Consider the following 16,742-nt stretch of genomic DNA (forward strand, 5'->3'; position numbering starts at 1 on the left):
GCAGGAGACGGCCTGGTGTCTCCCTCCACTACTACCAGCACCTGCACCACGGCCAGCACCAGCAGCATCTCCGCCGCAGATACCGCTGCAAGCAACGCCACCTGCACTGCCACATGCCCAGCCGGTGCCACTACATCTGTCATCAGCAGCATGCCCAGTGGGCAGCCATCTGGGGATGCAGGAGGCGGCCTGGACCCGCCACCCATCACTTGAAGCACCACCACCAGCACTGGCACTACCAGCAGTTTGCATCCTAAGTCGCTGCAGGATGGAGTCTAGCTCTGCTCCATGGAGTATCATGCTACCTGTTCCCTGCACATCTCGTGCCTCAGACACCCAGGTGAGCGAATGAGAACTGCCACGCCCCAGGTGCAGCATCACTGGGCACAAGGCCCCCTCCAGAACCAGTGGAGATATGCATCCACTATCACTTTCCTTGGCAGGATGAAGCAGACTGGGCACAAGCCCCCTCCAGGACCAGTGGAGATATACATCCACCATCACTTTCCTTGGCAGGATGAAGCAGGATGGGCACAAGCCCCCTCCAGAACCAGTGGAGATATGCATCCACTATCACTTTCCTTGGCAGGGCGAAGCAGACTAGGCACAAGGCCCCCTCCAGAAGCAGTGGAGATATGCATCCACTATCACTTTCCTTGGCAGGATGAAGCAGGATGGGCACAAGCCCCCTCCAGAACCAGTGGAGATATGCATCCACTATCACTTTTCTTGGCAGGATGAAGCACACTGGGCACTAAGCCCCCTCCAGAACTAGTAGAACATGTCACCCACTTGAGAAACTTGAGAGACGGTGGCTTTGCACTCCCCAGGACCAAGCAGTGGGAAGAGCACCCACTTGAGAAACTTGAGAGACTTTGGCCCTCATTCTGACCCTGGCGGTCGGTGATAAAGCGGCGGCCAAGCCGCCAACAGGCCGGCGGTCTAAAATATGCAATTCTGACCCTGGCGGGAACCGCCAACACAGCCCGCCAACTTAACACTCCGACCGCCACAGCGGTACAAACAAACAGCGCAGCGGTTCCCGCCAACAGCCCGGCGGCAGACAATGTACCGCCCACCCTATTACGACCCACCAATCTGCCACCTTTTCCGGGGCGGGAGCACCGCCGATAAGAACACGGCGGAAACAGACTACGAACGGGAAAACGCTCACCTCTACGCACTCCACGCGAGATTCCGGCAGTATGGAGCCAGAGTTGCAGGTCATCCCCGCACTCCTATTCCTGCTCATATACCAGGAGCACGCCCGGCGGCGCAGAAGACATCGGTGAGTACTGCACCTACGACACAGGGGAGGGAAAAGATTACCGGCACACACCCACCCACCCACACCCACTACAACACACACATCAATGCATTCCCACAGATCACTGTCACAACCCACAAACCACCCCCCTCCGAAATAATGCAAAGACCAAAAGAAGAGATCATAAACGGGCAGATATATTGAAATATGTACACCAGTAATCCCAATTAATAAATAAACTATGTACAAAATATATACAGCTACTAAATGTAGTCCAACCACTGTCCGTGGATCACAGGGGTCCTGTGCAAAGGGGCAAGGCCCAGTCCCACAACAAGAACTCCACGGAGAGAACACTGCAGGGGCATCAGAAAGAAAATAGGACAGGCACCTCAAGGGGAAGGGAAGGGGGGGCACCTCAGCCACTTGAGTACACGACGCCAGATCCACGAGGGGACTCCATGACCACTGGCCCATCCTGGGGAGAGCAAAGCCACAGTCCAAACAGTCCATACAGTGGGTGGCCTGCCCACTGGGCCATCCTGGGGAGAGCAAAGCCACAGTCCATACAGTCCATACAGTGGGTGGCCTGCCCACTGGGCCATCCTGGGGAGAGCAAAGCCACAGTCCATACAGTCCATACAGTGGGTGGCCTGCCCACTGGGCCATCCTGGGGAGAGCAAAGCCACAGTCCAAACAGTCCATACAGTGGGTGGCCTGCCCACTGGGCCATCCTGGGGAGAGCAAAGCCACAGTCCATACAGTCCATACAGTGGGTGGCCTGCCCACTGGGCCATCCTGGGGAGAGCAAAGCCACAGTCCATACAGTCCATACAGTCCATACAGTGGGTGGCCTGCCCACTGGGCCATCCTGGGGAGAGCAAAGCCACAGTCCATACAGTCCATACAGTCCATACAGTGGGTGGCCTGCCCACTGGGCCATCCTGGGGAGAGCAAAGCCACAGTCCATACAGTCCATACAGTGGGTGGCCTGCCCACTGGGCCATCCTGGGGAGAGCAAAGCCACAGTCCAAACAGTCCATACAGTGGGTGGCCTGCCCACTGGGCCATCCTGGGGAGAGCAAAGCCACAGTCCATACAGTCCATACAGTGGGTGGCCTGCCCACTGGGCCATCCTGGGGAGAGCAAAGCCACAGTCCATACAGTCCATACAGTCCATACAGTGGGTGGCCTGCCCACTGGGCCATCCTGGGGAGAGCAAAGCCACAGTCCATACAGTCCATAACAGACCCCACTGCCACTGGAGGAGGCAAGTTGGCCAGAGGACATCCTGCAGCCCTGCCCGAGATAGATCCTGCCCTGCCACGTCTGCCAAAGGGCCAGCGGTTCTTGCCCTGAAGGGCCCAGTTCAGCGGTTCTTGCCCTGAATGGCCCAGTTCAGCGGTTCTTGAGACGGCGGGGCCCAGTTCAGCGGTTCTTGCCCTGAAGGGCCCAGTTCAGCGGTTCTTGAGACGGCGGGGCCCAGTTCAGCGGTTCTTGCCCTGAAGGGCCCAGTTCAGCGGTTCTTGAGACGGCGGGGCCCAGTTCAGCGGTTCTTGCCCTGAAGGGCCCAGTTCAGCGGTTCTTGAGACGGCGGGGCCCAGTTCAGCGGTTCTTGCCCTGAAGGGCCCAGTTCAGCGGTTCTTGAGACGGCGGGGCCCAGTTCAGCGGTTCTTGCCCTGAAGGGCCCAGTTCAGCGGTTCTTGAGACGGCGGGGCCCAGTTCAGCGGTTCTTGAGACGGCGGACGGTCTATGGCCAACTGCTAATTGCCTGGTGGTGCCCTCCTGGGCAGCGGGGATGGTGCTCCTTCACTGCCCACCTGGGCTGTGGGTGGTGGGGCCCTCCTGGCCAGCTGGGCTGGGTCCTCCCTGGGCAGCGGCTATGGGGGTGGTGGGCTCTCCCGGGGCAGCTGTGCCGGTTCCTCCCGGGGCAGCGGCTATGGGGGTTGTGGGCTCCTCCTGGGCAGCAGGCCTGCTGCCTGACCTCTCTGACTTGCTGCCCTTGCCCTCCTTAGTCGTGGGCCTGTGGCCCTTTCCTCCCTTTGGAGCTGTGGCTGGTGACTGTCTCTGGGTGGTGTCCGGGGGGGATGTAGAAGGCGGGCTCCTGCGGCGACCCTTCCGCCTTCTGCTCCTCTTCCCAGGGGGTGGGCTGGCTGTCCCCTTGCTGCTGGGCGAAGATCCAGACAAGCCGGCTGGCGGGCTCCAATACCCCTGCACCCTTGTCAAGGGGGCTGCAGGGCTGGTGGTGGCTGAGGTGCTCTTCTTACCCCGACGAGAAGGAGGGGGGGGCTCAGGGTGAGGAAAGAAGTTAGTAGTGGCGAGGAAGAGCTTCTTGGGACAATGGAGAGTGGTAGGTACAGTGGGAATGGGAGTGGAGGGAGAGGATGTGGTTGTAGGTGAGTCACGTTTGCTGTCTTTGGGTGCAGGTGCAGGAGGGATAGGCTGTCGTGAGGTGGATGGCTGTTGGGTGGGTGGGTGGCTGCGTTTGTGTGGTGTGGAAGAGGGGGTGACAGACACAGTGGGAGAGGACACAGGGGACGTGTAAATGGCAGTGGGGGTGGTGACTGCACGTGTGCGGACTGGAGTGGAGGGTGTGCTGGTGATGGAAACACTGGCTGATGGTGAGGTGAATGGAGGTGTGAGTGCAGACGTCACAGGGAGGGAGGAGGGAGACGAGGAGGTGGGGGTCACAGAGGTGGTAGTGACTGTTGGCATGTCTGCATCGGAATGTTGCGTGTGTGAATGTCTGCGTGATCTGTGGTGCTTATGTTTGGATGAGCTTCTCTTGGGTGTTGAGGTGTGTGCAGGCTGGTCTGATGGTGTGGGTGGGACAGGCAGAGGAACAGGAGACTGGGAGGAGGGAGTTAGTAGAGGCAGGCAGGAGACAGGGACAATGGCTGCCGTCAGTGCTGAGGCCAGAGCCTGGAACGATCGCTGATGGGCAGCCTGACCCGAATGAATGCCCTCCAGGTACGCATTGCTGCGATGAACCTCCCTCTCCACCCCCTGGATGGCATTCAAAAGGGTAGTCTGCCCAACAATGAGCGTTCGGAGGAGGTCAATGACCTCCTCACTGAGGGCAGCAGGGGTATCAGGGGCAGGGCCTGAGGTGCCTGGGGCGAAGGAGATGCCCGGCTTCCTGGCAGAGCGGGCACGGGGCGAACGCTGAGGGGCTGCTGGGAGGGCGGAGATGGTGCGCTGGGTGGCGGCTGTACCTGTAATGGCGGGGGGCACGGATGGTGCCACCCCCGCAAGGGAGCCCCCTTCCGAGGACGTGTCCGTGTCGCTGCAGGGTCCAGTCGTCCCCGTCGTGGAGCTCCCCTCGCCCTCCGTCTCACTGGTCCAGTCTGACTCTGTGGCATGGCCCTCCTGGGCCATGTGAGATGCAGCTCCCTCCTGCCCCGATGCCACTTCTCCTCCGCCTGATGATGCTGATGCACACAAGCACAGAAAGACAAACAAAAAGGGGGGGGGAGAGAGAAATAAAGGGATATTGAGTACATGGATCTCCGGTACAGTTAGCGGACATGACAGACACAGATGCCCCCTGCACTAAGTTGCGCACTTGGGGTACGCTACGCATTCCGTGGAACATGCCCTACACGCCTAGAGTTGACAACTGCACCCATGGATGACACGGCCCAGGGATGGCTGTACTGACAAACTACTGAGGGTGGTGGCTGGGGACACAGGGGCTTACGGGGGTGCCCAGCCTACAGATATCGCCCTGGCCTAGGGGGACCCCCAGCCCTCCTCCCCCACCCAGACACCTCCACTGCGCGACAACAGAGTAGATAATGCTTGTACTCACCCCCTTGTGTCTGCTGTGCTGCCCTCACGCGCCCATCCAATTCAGGGTAGGCCACCGCCAGGATCCGGAACATCAGGGGGCTCAGTTGACGGCAGGCACCCCGCCTACGTTGGGAGGCCATCCCCAGCAGAGACTCGGCGGTCTTCTTGGTCCCGCGGCGGATGTCCTCCCACCTCTTGCGGCAGTGGGTGCCCCGTCGATGGTGGACCCCCAGGGCCCGGACTTCCTTGGCGATGGCACGCCAAATCCCGATCTTCTCATGGGCGCGGACCTATGTGACACGTACAGGGAGGGAGAAATACCACGTTCAAGTTTCTCAGCATTTTCCTTTCCAGTGGCCCAACGCCCCCCATCCCCGCCAGGCCCCCCGCCATGCCCCCCGCCATGCCCAACATGCCCCCCATCCCCGCCAGGCCCCCGCCAGGCCCAACATGCCCCCCATCCCCGCCAGGCCCCCCGCCATGCCCCCCGCCAGGCCCAACATGCCCCCCATCCCCTCCAGGCCCCCCGCCATGCCCCCCGCCAGGCCCAACATGCCCCCCATCCCCGCCAGGCCCCCCGCCATGCCCCCCGCCAGGCCCAACATGCCCCCCATCCCGCCAGGCCCCCCGCCATGCCCCCCGCCAGGCCCAACATGCCCCCCATCCCCGCCAGGCCCCCCCCCAGGCCCAACATGCCCCCCATCCCCGCCAGGCCCCCCGCCATGCCCCCCGCCAGGCCCAACATGCCCCCCATCCCTGCCAGGCCCCCCGCCATGCCCCCCGCCAGGCCCAACATGCCCCCCATCCCCGCCAGGCCCCCCGCCATGCCCCCCGCCAGGCCCAACATGCCCCCCATCCCCGCCAGGCCCAACATGCCCCCCATCCCCGCCAGGCCCCCCGCCATGCCCCCCGCCAGGCCCAACATGCCCCCCATCCCCGCCAGGCCCCCCGCCATGCCCCCCGCCAGGCCCAACATGCCCCCCATCCCCGCCAGGCCCCCCGCCATGCCCCCCGCCAGGCCCAACATGCCCCCCATCCCCGCCAGGCCCCCCGCCATGCCCCCCGCCAGGCCCAACATGCCCCCCATCCCCGCCAGGCCCCCAAGCCAGCCAGTGGCCCCAAATCCATATTGAATTAAACTCACTTGTTGGTCTGGAGGACCGTAGAGTAGCGCATACTGGGGGAGGACCCCATCCACAAGTTTCTCCAACTCCTCTCCAGTGAAGGCAGGGGCCCTTTCCCCAGGCGCAGCAGCCATTGTCCCTTCCAGACCGAGGTCACAGCAACACTTGCAGTATAGGTCCTCTCCTGTGAAAGTTCAAGTCGCAAGTGGATAAGTAGATAGAAAATGGCGGTCACGTCCGCGGCGGTGCGTACCGTGGCGGTGCGTCCCGCCACCGCCGGCGCCCTTCGCCATTGGCTCCTGAAACCCATAGGCTTCAATGTTAACCAATGCGGCTTCTCGCCGCGGTCTTCGCCCGCCGCCCGCCGCCCGCCGCGGTGTGCCACGCCAGCGCATTGACCTCACATCCCATTGTCACACTTCACAGGTCAGGCAGCCGCCATTTCCAGGGCCCACATGGCTCAATTTCAACTGCGTCACACAGGCCTAGGCCTTGCATAGCCACTCAGACACGCCATTCACTGCATAGAGAATCGTATACTGTGCTAGCTGTGAGTACGTACCTGTGGGTTGCTTGACTGTGTGCTCCATGTTGTCCTTCCTAGGCACCGTCCGCTGGGTTGGGCGAGGAGACGGATGAATCCTCCCGTGTACCGACCGCTGGTGGACCTGTCGACAATGGAAGAACGCCACATTATCCTGACCTACCGTCTTAACCGTGCCACTATCCATGAACTGTGTGCCCAGCTGGAGCCCGACCTGATGTCCCCCATCCGCCAACCCACAGGGATTCCCCCTCTGGTGCAGGTCATGTCAGTACTACATTTCTTGGCAAGTGGGTCATTTCAGACAACCGTGGGAATTGCTTCTGGGATGTCTCAGCCCATGTTTTCGAAGGTGTTATCCAGAGTGTTGTCTGCCCTGATGAAATCCGTGAGGAGCTACATCATTTTCCCTGAGGTGGGCGAATTGGCTACAGTGAAGGGTGATTTCTACACCCTTGGACATATTCCCAACGTAATTGGTGCCATTGATGGGACCCATGTGGCTTTGGTTCCCCCAAGAGACAGGGAGCAGGTGTACAGGAACAGAAAAAATTACCATTCAATGAACATCCAGGTGGTGTGTTTGGCTGACCAGTACATCTCGCATGTAAATGCCAAATTCCCAGGGTCAGTGCATGACGCCTACATCCTAAGGAATAGCAGCATCCCTTACGTGATGGAACAGCTACAGAGACACCGTGTATGGCTAGTGGGGGACTCTGGGTACCCCAACCTGTCGTGGCTACTGACCCCAGTAAGGAATCCCCGGACCAGGGCAGAGGAACGGTACAATGAGGCCCATGGGCGTACTAGGAGGGTGATCGAACGCACCTTTGGCCTCCTAAAGGCCAGGTTTAGGTGCCTGCATATGACAGGTGGATCCCTAATGTACTCACCTAAGAAGGTGTGTCACATCATCGTGGCCTGCTGCATGCTTCACAACCTGGCTTTGCGCCGCCAGGTGCCTTTCCTGCAGGAGGATGGTCGAGACGGTGGTGTTGTGGCAGCGGTGGAACCTGAGGAGAGTGACGAGGAGGAAGACGACGGGGCTGAAACAGACAACAGGGACAGAATCATTGAACAGTACTTCCAATAGGACACAGGTAACATTTCAAATATAATTTAGTAAATGTTAACTACTCTCCAGCATCTCTGCTGCCTGTCTATTTGCCCCAGTGTATGATGACTGAGTTGTGGCTTTTCCCTCCCTATTTCAGATCTGGGGTCCCCACTACGAGTCCTGTGCTTCGTTTCCCCATGGACTACAGCTTTGTGGCAGCTGTTTGTTGACTTCACCATGTACAAGGACATATTTGCACTGTCATGTCAATTACAATCTATTGAAATCACAGCCAGACTCCAGATATTTTGGTGCAAAATAGGTGTTTATTGAAGTGCTCAAAATGGGATGGGTGGTTTCAAGTGGGTGGGGGCTATGGTGAAGGAATGTCCATGGCAGAGTCCAGAGTAACAGTCACACAGGTGCATTGTCCAGAGGCCTGTGGAGAGATGGAGCATGGGCAGTTCAAGGATGGACAGGGTGACAATGTGGGACAGTGGGATGACATCAGGTGGTATCCATTGCTGGCGGGGGTCTTGACATCCTACTCTGTCTTCTTGCGAGATCTCAGGGCCCTCTTGCGGGGTGGTTCTTCTCCTGCAGGAGGTGGGGGTCTGGTGGGCTGCTGCTGTGCGGGGGCCTCCTGTCCACTAGCGCCGGCGGAGGTGGTTGGCTGTTCTTGGTCCAGGCTAGTGGCAGGGGCCCTTGGGTGTTGTTCAGTGTCCGCCCTGGTGTTTACGAGGTCCTGCAGCAGCCCTACCATGGTAACCAGGGTGGTGTTGATGGCTCTGATGTCCTCCCTGTACCCCCGATAGTGTTCCTCCTGCAGTGCCTGGATCTCCTGGAACCGGGCCAGTACCGTCGCCATCGTCTCCTGGGAGCGGTTGTATGCTCCCATGATGGTGGTGAGGACCTCGTGGAGAGTGGGTTCCCTGGGCCTCTCCTCCCCCCCCTGTCGCACAGCTGCCCTCCGAGTTCCCCTGTTTCCCTGGGCCTCTGCCCCCTGGCCGGTGTGCCCACTACCACTGCCCCCAGGTCCCTGTTGTTGTTGGGGTGGTGGGTTATCCTGGGTGCCCTGTAGTGGTAGACACACCGCAGATTGACGCGCCCTGGAGACAGAGGCATGGGCCCGCTGGGTGGGAGCTGTGCTGGTGTTTCCAGAGGGGTTAGGGTCTGTAGTGGCCTGGGCCTGTGTGAGGGGAACCGACTGTCCAGAGGTCCCCGATGGTCCGGGCTGGTCATCGGTGTCCAGGTCGACAGAGCTGCTGTCATCGCTGACGGCCTCTTGGGTGGGGGGTGTGGAGAATTCTGGCCCCTCCGCCGCGGTGTGTTGACGGTCGGGTCCTGCAGGGGTATAGAGGTATGGTTATAGTTTCAATGTGTGGCATATGGGTGTATCTGTGGGTTCTCGTGTCCCCAAGTGCTGGCATTCGTGTGTGGGGGCTTTGGTGAGGGTGGCTTGTGGGGGGGATGTGTATATGCATTGGGCATGCTTTGGTGATGGGTGTCCATGCTTAGTGGACGCATGCAGGCCTAGGTTTTGGGATGTGTGGGTTGTGATGGTGAGACATTGGCGGGGAATAGGTGTGCTGGGGGTGGGGGTGAGGATGGTGGTGGGGGTGAGGATGGTGGTGGGGGTGAGGATGGTGGTGGGGGTGAGGGTGGGGGTGAGGATGGGGGTGGGGGTGAGGGTGGGGTTCGAGGATGGGGGTGAGGGTTGGGGTCTGATTTGGCATGCAGGTGGGGGGGGAAGCAGTATTGAAGCTTCAACTTACCAGTATCCATTCCTCCGCCGACTCCTGCGAGGCCGTCAGGATGCAGGATGTTCAAGACTTCCTCCTCCCATGATGTGAATTGTGGGGGTTGAGGTGGGGGTCCTCCGCCAGTCTTCTGCACGGCGATGTTGTGCCTGGATACCATGGAACGCACCTTCCCCCGTAGGCCGTTCCATCGCTTCCTGATGTCTTCCCGATTTCTGGGGTGCTGTCCCACTGCGTTCACCCTGTCGACAATCCTCTGCCATAGCTCCGTCCTCCGGGCAATGCTGGTGTATTGTATCTGTGTGCCGAACAGCTGGGGCTCTACACGAACGATTTCCTCCACCATGACCCTGAGTTCTTCGTCTGTGAAGCGGGGTTGTCTTTGGGGTGCCATGGGGTGGTGTGTATGATGTGTGGGGTGGAGTATGTGTATTTAAGTGAGTTGAGTGTGGTGGTGTGTGTTGTTTTGTGTGTGGATAGTGTGTGGGTGATGGTGTTGAGTGGCTGTGGCTGTTATTTTTTGGATGCTGGTGTCTCGCTCTTGCCTTCTTGACGAATTTTTTAGCGTAGGGGTTTGTGGGTGATGTGGGTGTGTGTTTTATATTGTATTGTGTGTGTGGGAGTGGTGTGTGTATGTGTATCAGGTGTGTGGGATTCAAATCGTCCAATGTGGCTGAGTTTTGTTCGTTTGTGGGTATTCTGACCGCGGCGGTGTGTCCCGCCAATGGAATACCGCGTTTGAATGACCGCCGCGTGGATTCGTGGGTCGTAATGGGATGGGCGTATTTCTGTTGGCGTGGCGGTGGAGGTTTGGTCACCTCCACCTTTCCGCCGACCGCTGGTCTGGCGGTCTGTTGTGGCGGTCGGATTTTCGGAGGTTTGCCTTCTGCGGGTCAGAATGACCGTGGCGGGTTTCCGCGACCGCGGCGGGATTATGGAGGATTTCTGACCGGCGGTAGGCGCCTTATACCGCCGAGGTCAGAATGACCACCTTTGTCTTTGCAGTCCCCAGGACCAAGCAGGCGGATTTGTGGGTTGTGATAGGGTGGGCGGTACATTGACATCCGCTTGTCTGTTGGCAGTTACTGCTGTGGTGTTTGTTGCTACCGCAGTGGCGGTCAGAGTGTTAAAGTGGCTGTCTGTGTTGGCGGTTTCCACGGTGGTCGTGATCCCATTTTTTTTACCGCCTGCCTGTTGGCGGTATTACCGCCGCTTTATCACTGACCACCTGGGTTGTAATGAGGGCCTGTGTCTTTGCAGTCCCCAGGACCAAGCAGTGGGCAAACCACCCACTTGAAGGACATGAAAGACTGTGGCTTTGCACTCCCCAGGACCAAGCAGTGGGCAAACCACCCCCTTGAGAGACTTGAGAGACTGTGGCTTTGCACTCCTCAGGACCAAGCAGTGGGCAAACCACCCACTTGAGAGATTGAGAGACTGTGGCTTTGCACTCCCCAGGACCAGCAGTAGGCAAACCACCCACTTTAGGGACTTGAAAGACTGTGGCTTTGCACTCCCCAGGACCAAGAAGTGGGCAAACCACCCACTTGAGAGACTGTGGCCTTGCACTCCCCAGGACATCGCTGTGGGCATGGAGCCCCCGCGAGCAGCGGTGGCGTTCTTCCATCTTCTGGCTGAGGTGCCCCCCTTCCCGATCCCCCTGAGGTGCCTGTGTGTTTTCGAACTGATGCCCCTGCAGTGTTCTCTCTGTATTGAGGCAGGAGTCAAGTGAGGTCTTGGCCCATTATTTTTTGCCCAGTGGCCCACAAACATTTGTGAAGGACAATGTACGGACTCCTGTACATGTTGTGTATTTGTGAAAATACTGTTTTTCAAATTCCTTAGTATATCTGCATATTTCTAAAATATCACTGGATTGACTCAATTCCTTTTGACCTTGCATTCTTCCAGGGGGTTACGGGGTGTATATGTAATGTTGTTGGATCTGTTTCTGTGTATGGTGTTGTGGGTGGGGGTGTTGAATGTTGCGTGTGTGTGTCACTCTCTTTTATCTTCCCCCCTCCCCTGTGTACTAGGTGCAGTACTCACCGTCATCATCGCTGCCGTCTTTGGTGTTCCTGGTAGATGAAGAGGTAAACCAGCATCGGCAGGATCGGCAGCTCAGGCTCCATGGCGTCCTGGTTCTTCGATGAGTGTCGAGCAGTGAGTGGTTTACCTTCCAAACACTGTTTCTGCTGTGCTTTGATGGCGTGGGTACCACCCCAGAAAAGCTGACGGATAGGCGGGTTGTAATGTGGTGGGCTGTACAATGTCTTCTGCCTGTCTGTTGGCGGTGACCGCCGCGGTGTTGGTTGCTACCGCCGTGGCAGTTGGAGTTGGTGGTTTACGCCATGGTTTTGATCCCATTTTTTTTACTGGCGGCCTGTTGGCCCTATTACGGCCGCTTTAACACCGACCACCAAGGTTGTAATGAGGGCCTAAGTATAGGTCCTCTCCTGTGGAAGATCAGGTAGCAAGTGAGGGATCAGATAGAAAATGGCGATCACGTCCGCAGCGGTGCATACCGTCACCGCCGGCGTAGATCACCATTTGCCACTGTAACTCATAGGGCCCAATGTTAACCAAGCGTAATTACCTCACTTCCACCTGTCCCTCCATATAGGACAGGCAGATGCCATTTCGGGGGGGGAGGCAGACCCTGAAAAAATATCTGCGTCACAGGAGAAATTAAGACTTACTGGACAAATCACAAAGACCCATTACAAGTTAACAGCATGCAAAGTTCTGTTGTAGCTCCATTGTTCAATTTGTGACCAGCTCCTCACTCCTTTGCCCCATAGATTCCTACCGCTGCGGATGAATAGGAGATGGAGACATACCCCCATGTACAGACCCCTGGTGGACATGGCAACCCTGGAGGACAGGCACATAATACTCACCTATTATCTTGACAGTGCCACAATCACAGCGCTTTGTGCCCAATTGGAGCCTGACCTGATATCTGGTATCCGTAATTTCTATCAGTGCTCCATTTTCTGGAAACTGGTTCTTTCCAAGTGACAGTAGGCTTGGCAGCAGGATTATCACAGCCAATGTTCTCAATAGTGCTGACAAGAGTCTTGTCTGCCCTGATTAAACACATGTGCAGCTACATTGTATTTCCCCAGTTTGAAGATTTGGCCACAGTGAAGGCTGAGTTCTATACAATGGGACATATCACCATCATTATTGGTGCGATTGATGGAACACATATTGCATTTGTCCACCCTGTCAGAAGAAACAGGTGTTCCGAAATCTGAAGAGTTTCCACTCTGTGAATGTACAGATGGTGTGCTTGGCGGACCAATACATCTCCCACGTCAATGCTAAGTATCATGGGTCGGTGCATGATGCCTTTGTCCTGAGGAATAGCGCCATCCCAAATGTGATGGGCCAACCACAGAGGCACAGGGTGTGGCTAATAGGTGAGCCCTGCTTCCCACCCAGTTTGTGTTGGTGTATGGGTATGGTGTGGGCCATATGGGATAGTGTGCGGCTAAATGTTGTCCCTCAATAATTGCAGGTGACTCTGGTTACCCAAATCTATCATGGCTGATGACCTCTGTGACGAATGCCAGGACAAGGGCAGAAGAACGTTATAATGAGGCACGTGGGTGAACCAGAAGGATCATTGAGAGAACCTTTGGTCTCCTGATAGCCAGGTTCCGGTGCCTCCATCTGACAGGTGGATCACTGTGCTACTCATCCAAGAAGGTCTGCCAGATAGTGATGGCATGCTGCATGTTGTATAACCTGTCCCTCAGACGCGATGTCCCATTCCTGCAGGAGAAGGAGGCTGGAGATGCCTGTGTGCCAGCAGTGGACCCTGTGGCCAGTGAGGATGAGGAGGCAGAGGATGAGGATGAGGACAACAGAACATCAGTGATCAGACAATACTTCCAATAACACACATGTAGGACAGTGTTACTTCAAATTTCAAAAACATTTGTTTGAATTTCTGTGGCACTGGCATGCTGATATTTCCAACTTCTATGCTCACTTAGTGTTCTCTCTGGCAATTCTTTTTGCAGACGTTGGTGACCTCGCACATACTGCTGGTGTGATCACTGCAGCCAGCTACATGTCATTAATCTATGCTCATTATTTGCACCTGTTTCAATGAATACATATTTGAAAAACATGACATACTCCAAACTTCTTTTATTTCCAAGGGTGTGTATTGAAGTGCGAAAATATTGAGGGGCAAGTGCAAGGGAATGGGGTGATGATGGAGGAAAGTCCAGGGTATTGTTCCAGTCTGTTTGTAGCACAGATGCATTGTCCAAGGGGACATAGGAAGGAGAGCCATGGCAGTTCAAGGTGGACAGGGTGACTGAGTGGGACACAGGGGTGACAATCAGGAGAGTCTAATTTCCTGGCGGGGGTCTTGCAAAGTGTCTCGGGCTTCTGCCTGGATCGCAGGGAACGTTTGTGAGGTGGTTCTCCTTCTGCAGGGGGAGGGATGCTGGTGTCCTGTGAGTCCTGTGGCAGGCCCTCCTGGCCACTAGTGGCAGCGGAGGTGGAAGGCTGTTCAGATGTCTGGCTAGTGACAGGGGCCCGCTGTTGTGTGACTGCCTCCCTCATAATGTTGGCCATGCCAGCCAGCACCCCTTCTATAGAGATCAGGGTGTTGTTGATGGCCTTCAAGTCCTCCCTGATCCCCTGGTACTGTCCCTCCTGCAGTTGCCTGTTCTCCTGGACATTGTCCAGAATCTGGCCGATCGTGTCCTGGGAAATGTTGATAGGCTCCCAGGATCTCTGCAAGGGCCTCCTGGAGAGTCGGTTCCCTGGGCCTGTTCAATCCTTGGCACACAGCAGTTCTCCCAGTTTCCCTGTTGGCCTGTGCCTCTGTCACCTGAACCGTGTGCCCACTGCCACTGACCCCAGGTCCCAGATTGTCTTGGGTATGAGGTGTGGCCTGGGTTCCCTGTAGAGGTGGACACACTGCTGATTGAAGTCTCCTGGGGACAGAGGTGTGGGTACGCTGGGTGGGTGCTGTGGTGGTATTTCCTGATGGGGGAGGCAGCTGTCCAGAGGTTCCTGATGGGCCAGATAGGTCATCCAGATCCTGAAGACCAGAGCTGGTACCATCACTGTGAGCCTCTTCTGTTGGGGGACTGAATATTGCTGGCACCTCCTCTCCTCTGACATTGGCTGGGGTACCTGTGGGGATGTAAATGATGTGTTATGGATGCTGTGTCTGACATATTGTGCATCTGTGGCTTTCACTTGTGTATGGTGGTGTATGGTGGGGTTGTTAGTTTCCCTATGCTGTGCATGCTTTAGTGATGAGTGTCCATGCAGGGCTGTGAGGGGTGTCCATGCATTGGTACAGCATGCAGGGCTTGGCACTGGGATAAGTGAGATGTGATGGTTGGGTGTGCAGGAAGTGGTGGAGTGATTGGAGCGAGGGTGAATGTGGGGGTATGTGATGGCATGCAGGGAGGAGGGTAGTAGTAGTAGAGAGTTGACTTACCAGTCCCTCTCCTACTCCAGCCAGGCCCCCAGGATTGCCAAGACTTGCTCCTCCCATGTTGATAGTTTTTGGGGTAGGAGGTGGGGGTCCACTACCAGTCCTCTGTACAGCGAGTTGTTGTCTTGCTGCTATGGAACATACCTTCCCCCTGTGAAACGGGGGTGTCTGTGGTGCCATGGGTGTTGTATGAGGTGTGTAGGTGAGGGTGTGTTGGGTAATGTGTTGGGGTTTGTGATGTGGGGTGCGTGAATGGTGTATACGTGTGTATAGTGTGTGGGTCTGATTGTGTCAGAAGTTTTGGTGTCAATCTCCTGCCAGTAATTTTTGTTTGTAAAGGTCTGTGGGTAATGTGGGTGTGTGTTTTATAGTGGTGAGGCTGTGTTTGTTGTGGTGTGTGTATGGGTGTCAGGTGCATGTTTTTGAATTGTCCAATGTGGTGTTGTTTTATATGTGTGTGTACATTTTGAGTGCAGCAGTATGTAATAAGCATAGGGGCATATTTATACTCTGTTTGTGCTGAATGTGCGTCAACATTTTTGACGCACATTCGGCGCAAACACTGCCCCATATTTATACTTTGACGTCCGACGCAGCGGGCGTCAAAGTTCCACCATGTGCGCCATTTTTTAGAAGGGGGAACCTGCCTTGCGTTAATTATATGCAAGGTAGGCGTTCCCTTCCAAAAAATGACTTTAAGGCCTGTGCCCCATATTTATACTGTGATGTCATTTTGCCGCACAGGAGGGGGCAGGCCTTAAAAAATGGCGGCCAGCCTGATGGGCGCCGTTTTTTAACGCCTGGGTCAGGGCAGGCGTTAAGGGACCTGTGGGCTCAGAAGGAGCCCAGAGGTGCCCTCCCATGCCCCCAGGGACACCCCCTGCCACCCTTGCCCACCCCAGGAGGATACCCAAGGATGGAGGGTCCCATCCCAGGGAAGTTGACGTAAGTTGGGGTAAGTATTTTATTTTTATTTATTTTTTTGTGGCATAGGGGGGCCTGATTTGTGCTCCCTACATTCCACTATGCCCAATGACCATGCCCAGGGGACATAAGTCCCCTGGGCATGGCCATTGGGCAAGGGGGCATGACTCCTGTCTTTGCTAAGACAGGAGTCATTTCAATGGAGGTTGGGCGTCAAAAGAAATGGCGCAAATCGGGTTGAGGCCAAAATTTTGCATTAGCCTGACTTGCCCCATTTTTTGACGCCCAAGCTCCATTTTCCCCTACGCCGGCGCTGCCTGGTGTGAGTCATTTTTTTTGACGCACACCAGTCTGCAGCGCCGGCTAACGTCATTCAATAAATAAGGCACCCGCATGGCGCTTTGGAATGGCGTTAGCCGGCGTTAAAATTTTTGACGCACAACTGCGTTGGCGCAGTTGTGCGTCAAAAAGTATAAATATGGGCCATAGTGTTACAAAGATGGCAGTTAGCGGCACCCGTTACCGAGCAGAAACAAAGTAAAAGATGGTGTTATCCTCTTGTCTCCATTGATAACAGACGGCGTGCTGACCTGGTAGCAGTACCCTGTGCTGTGTGGCGAATGATGATCGTATTGGTTACGTACGGAAGTGAGCATGCCATTTAAATATGAAACGAGTAATAGAAAAGGGACTAAGCCAAAGGAAAATGAAAGGAGAAGGGAACGAGTGCCATCTTTGAGTGAACTGTTAAATAGACCACAGTAAAATTGGTATTACATATTGAGAAGAGAAGATGAT

The sequence above is a fragment of the Pleurodeles waltl genome, chromosome 2_1, assembly GCF_031143425.1.
Source record: "Pleurodeles waltl isolate 20211129_DDA chromosome 2_1, aPleWal1.hap1.20221129, whole genome shotgun sequence".
Classification (NCBI taxonomy): domain Eukaryota; kingdom Metazoa; phylum Chordata; class Amphibia; order Caudata; family Salamandridae; genus Pleurodeles; species Pleurodeles waltl.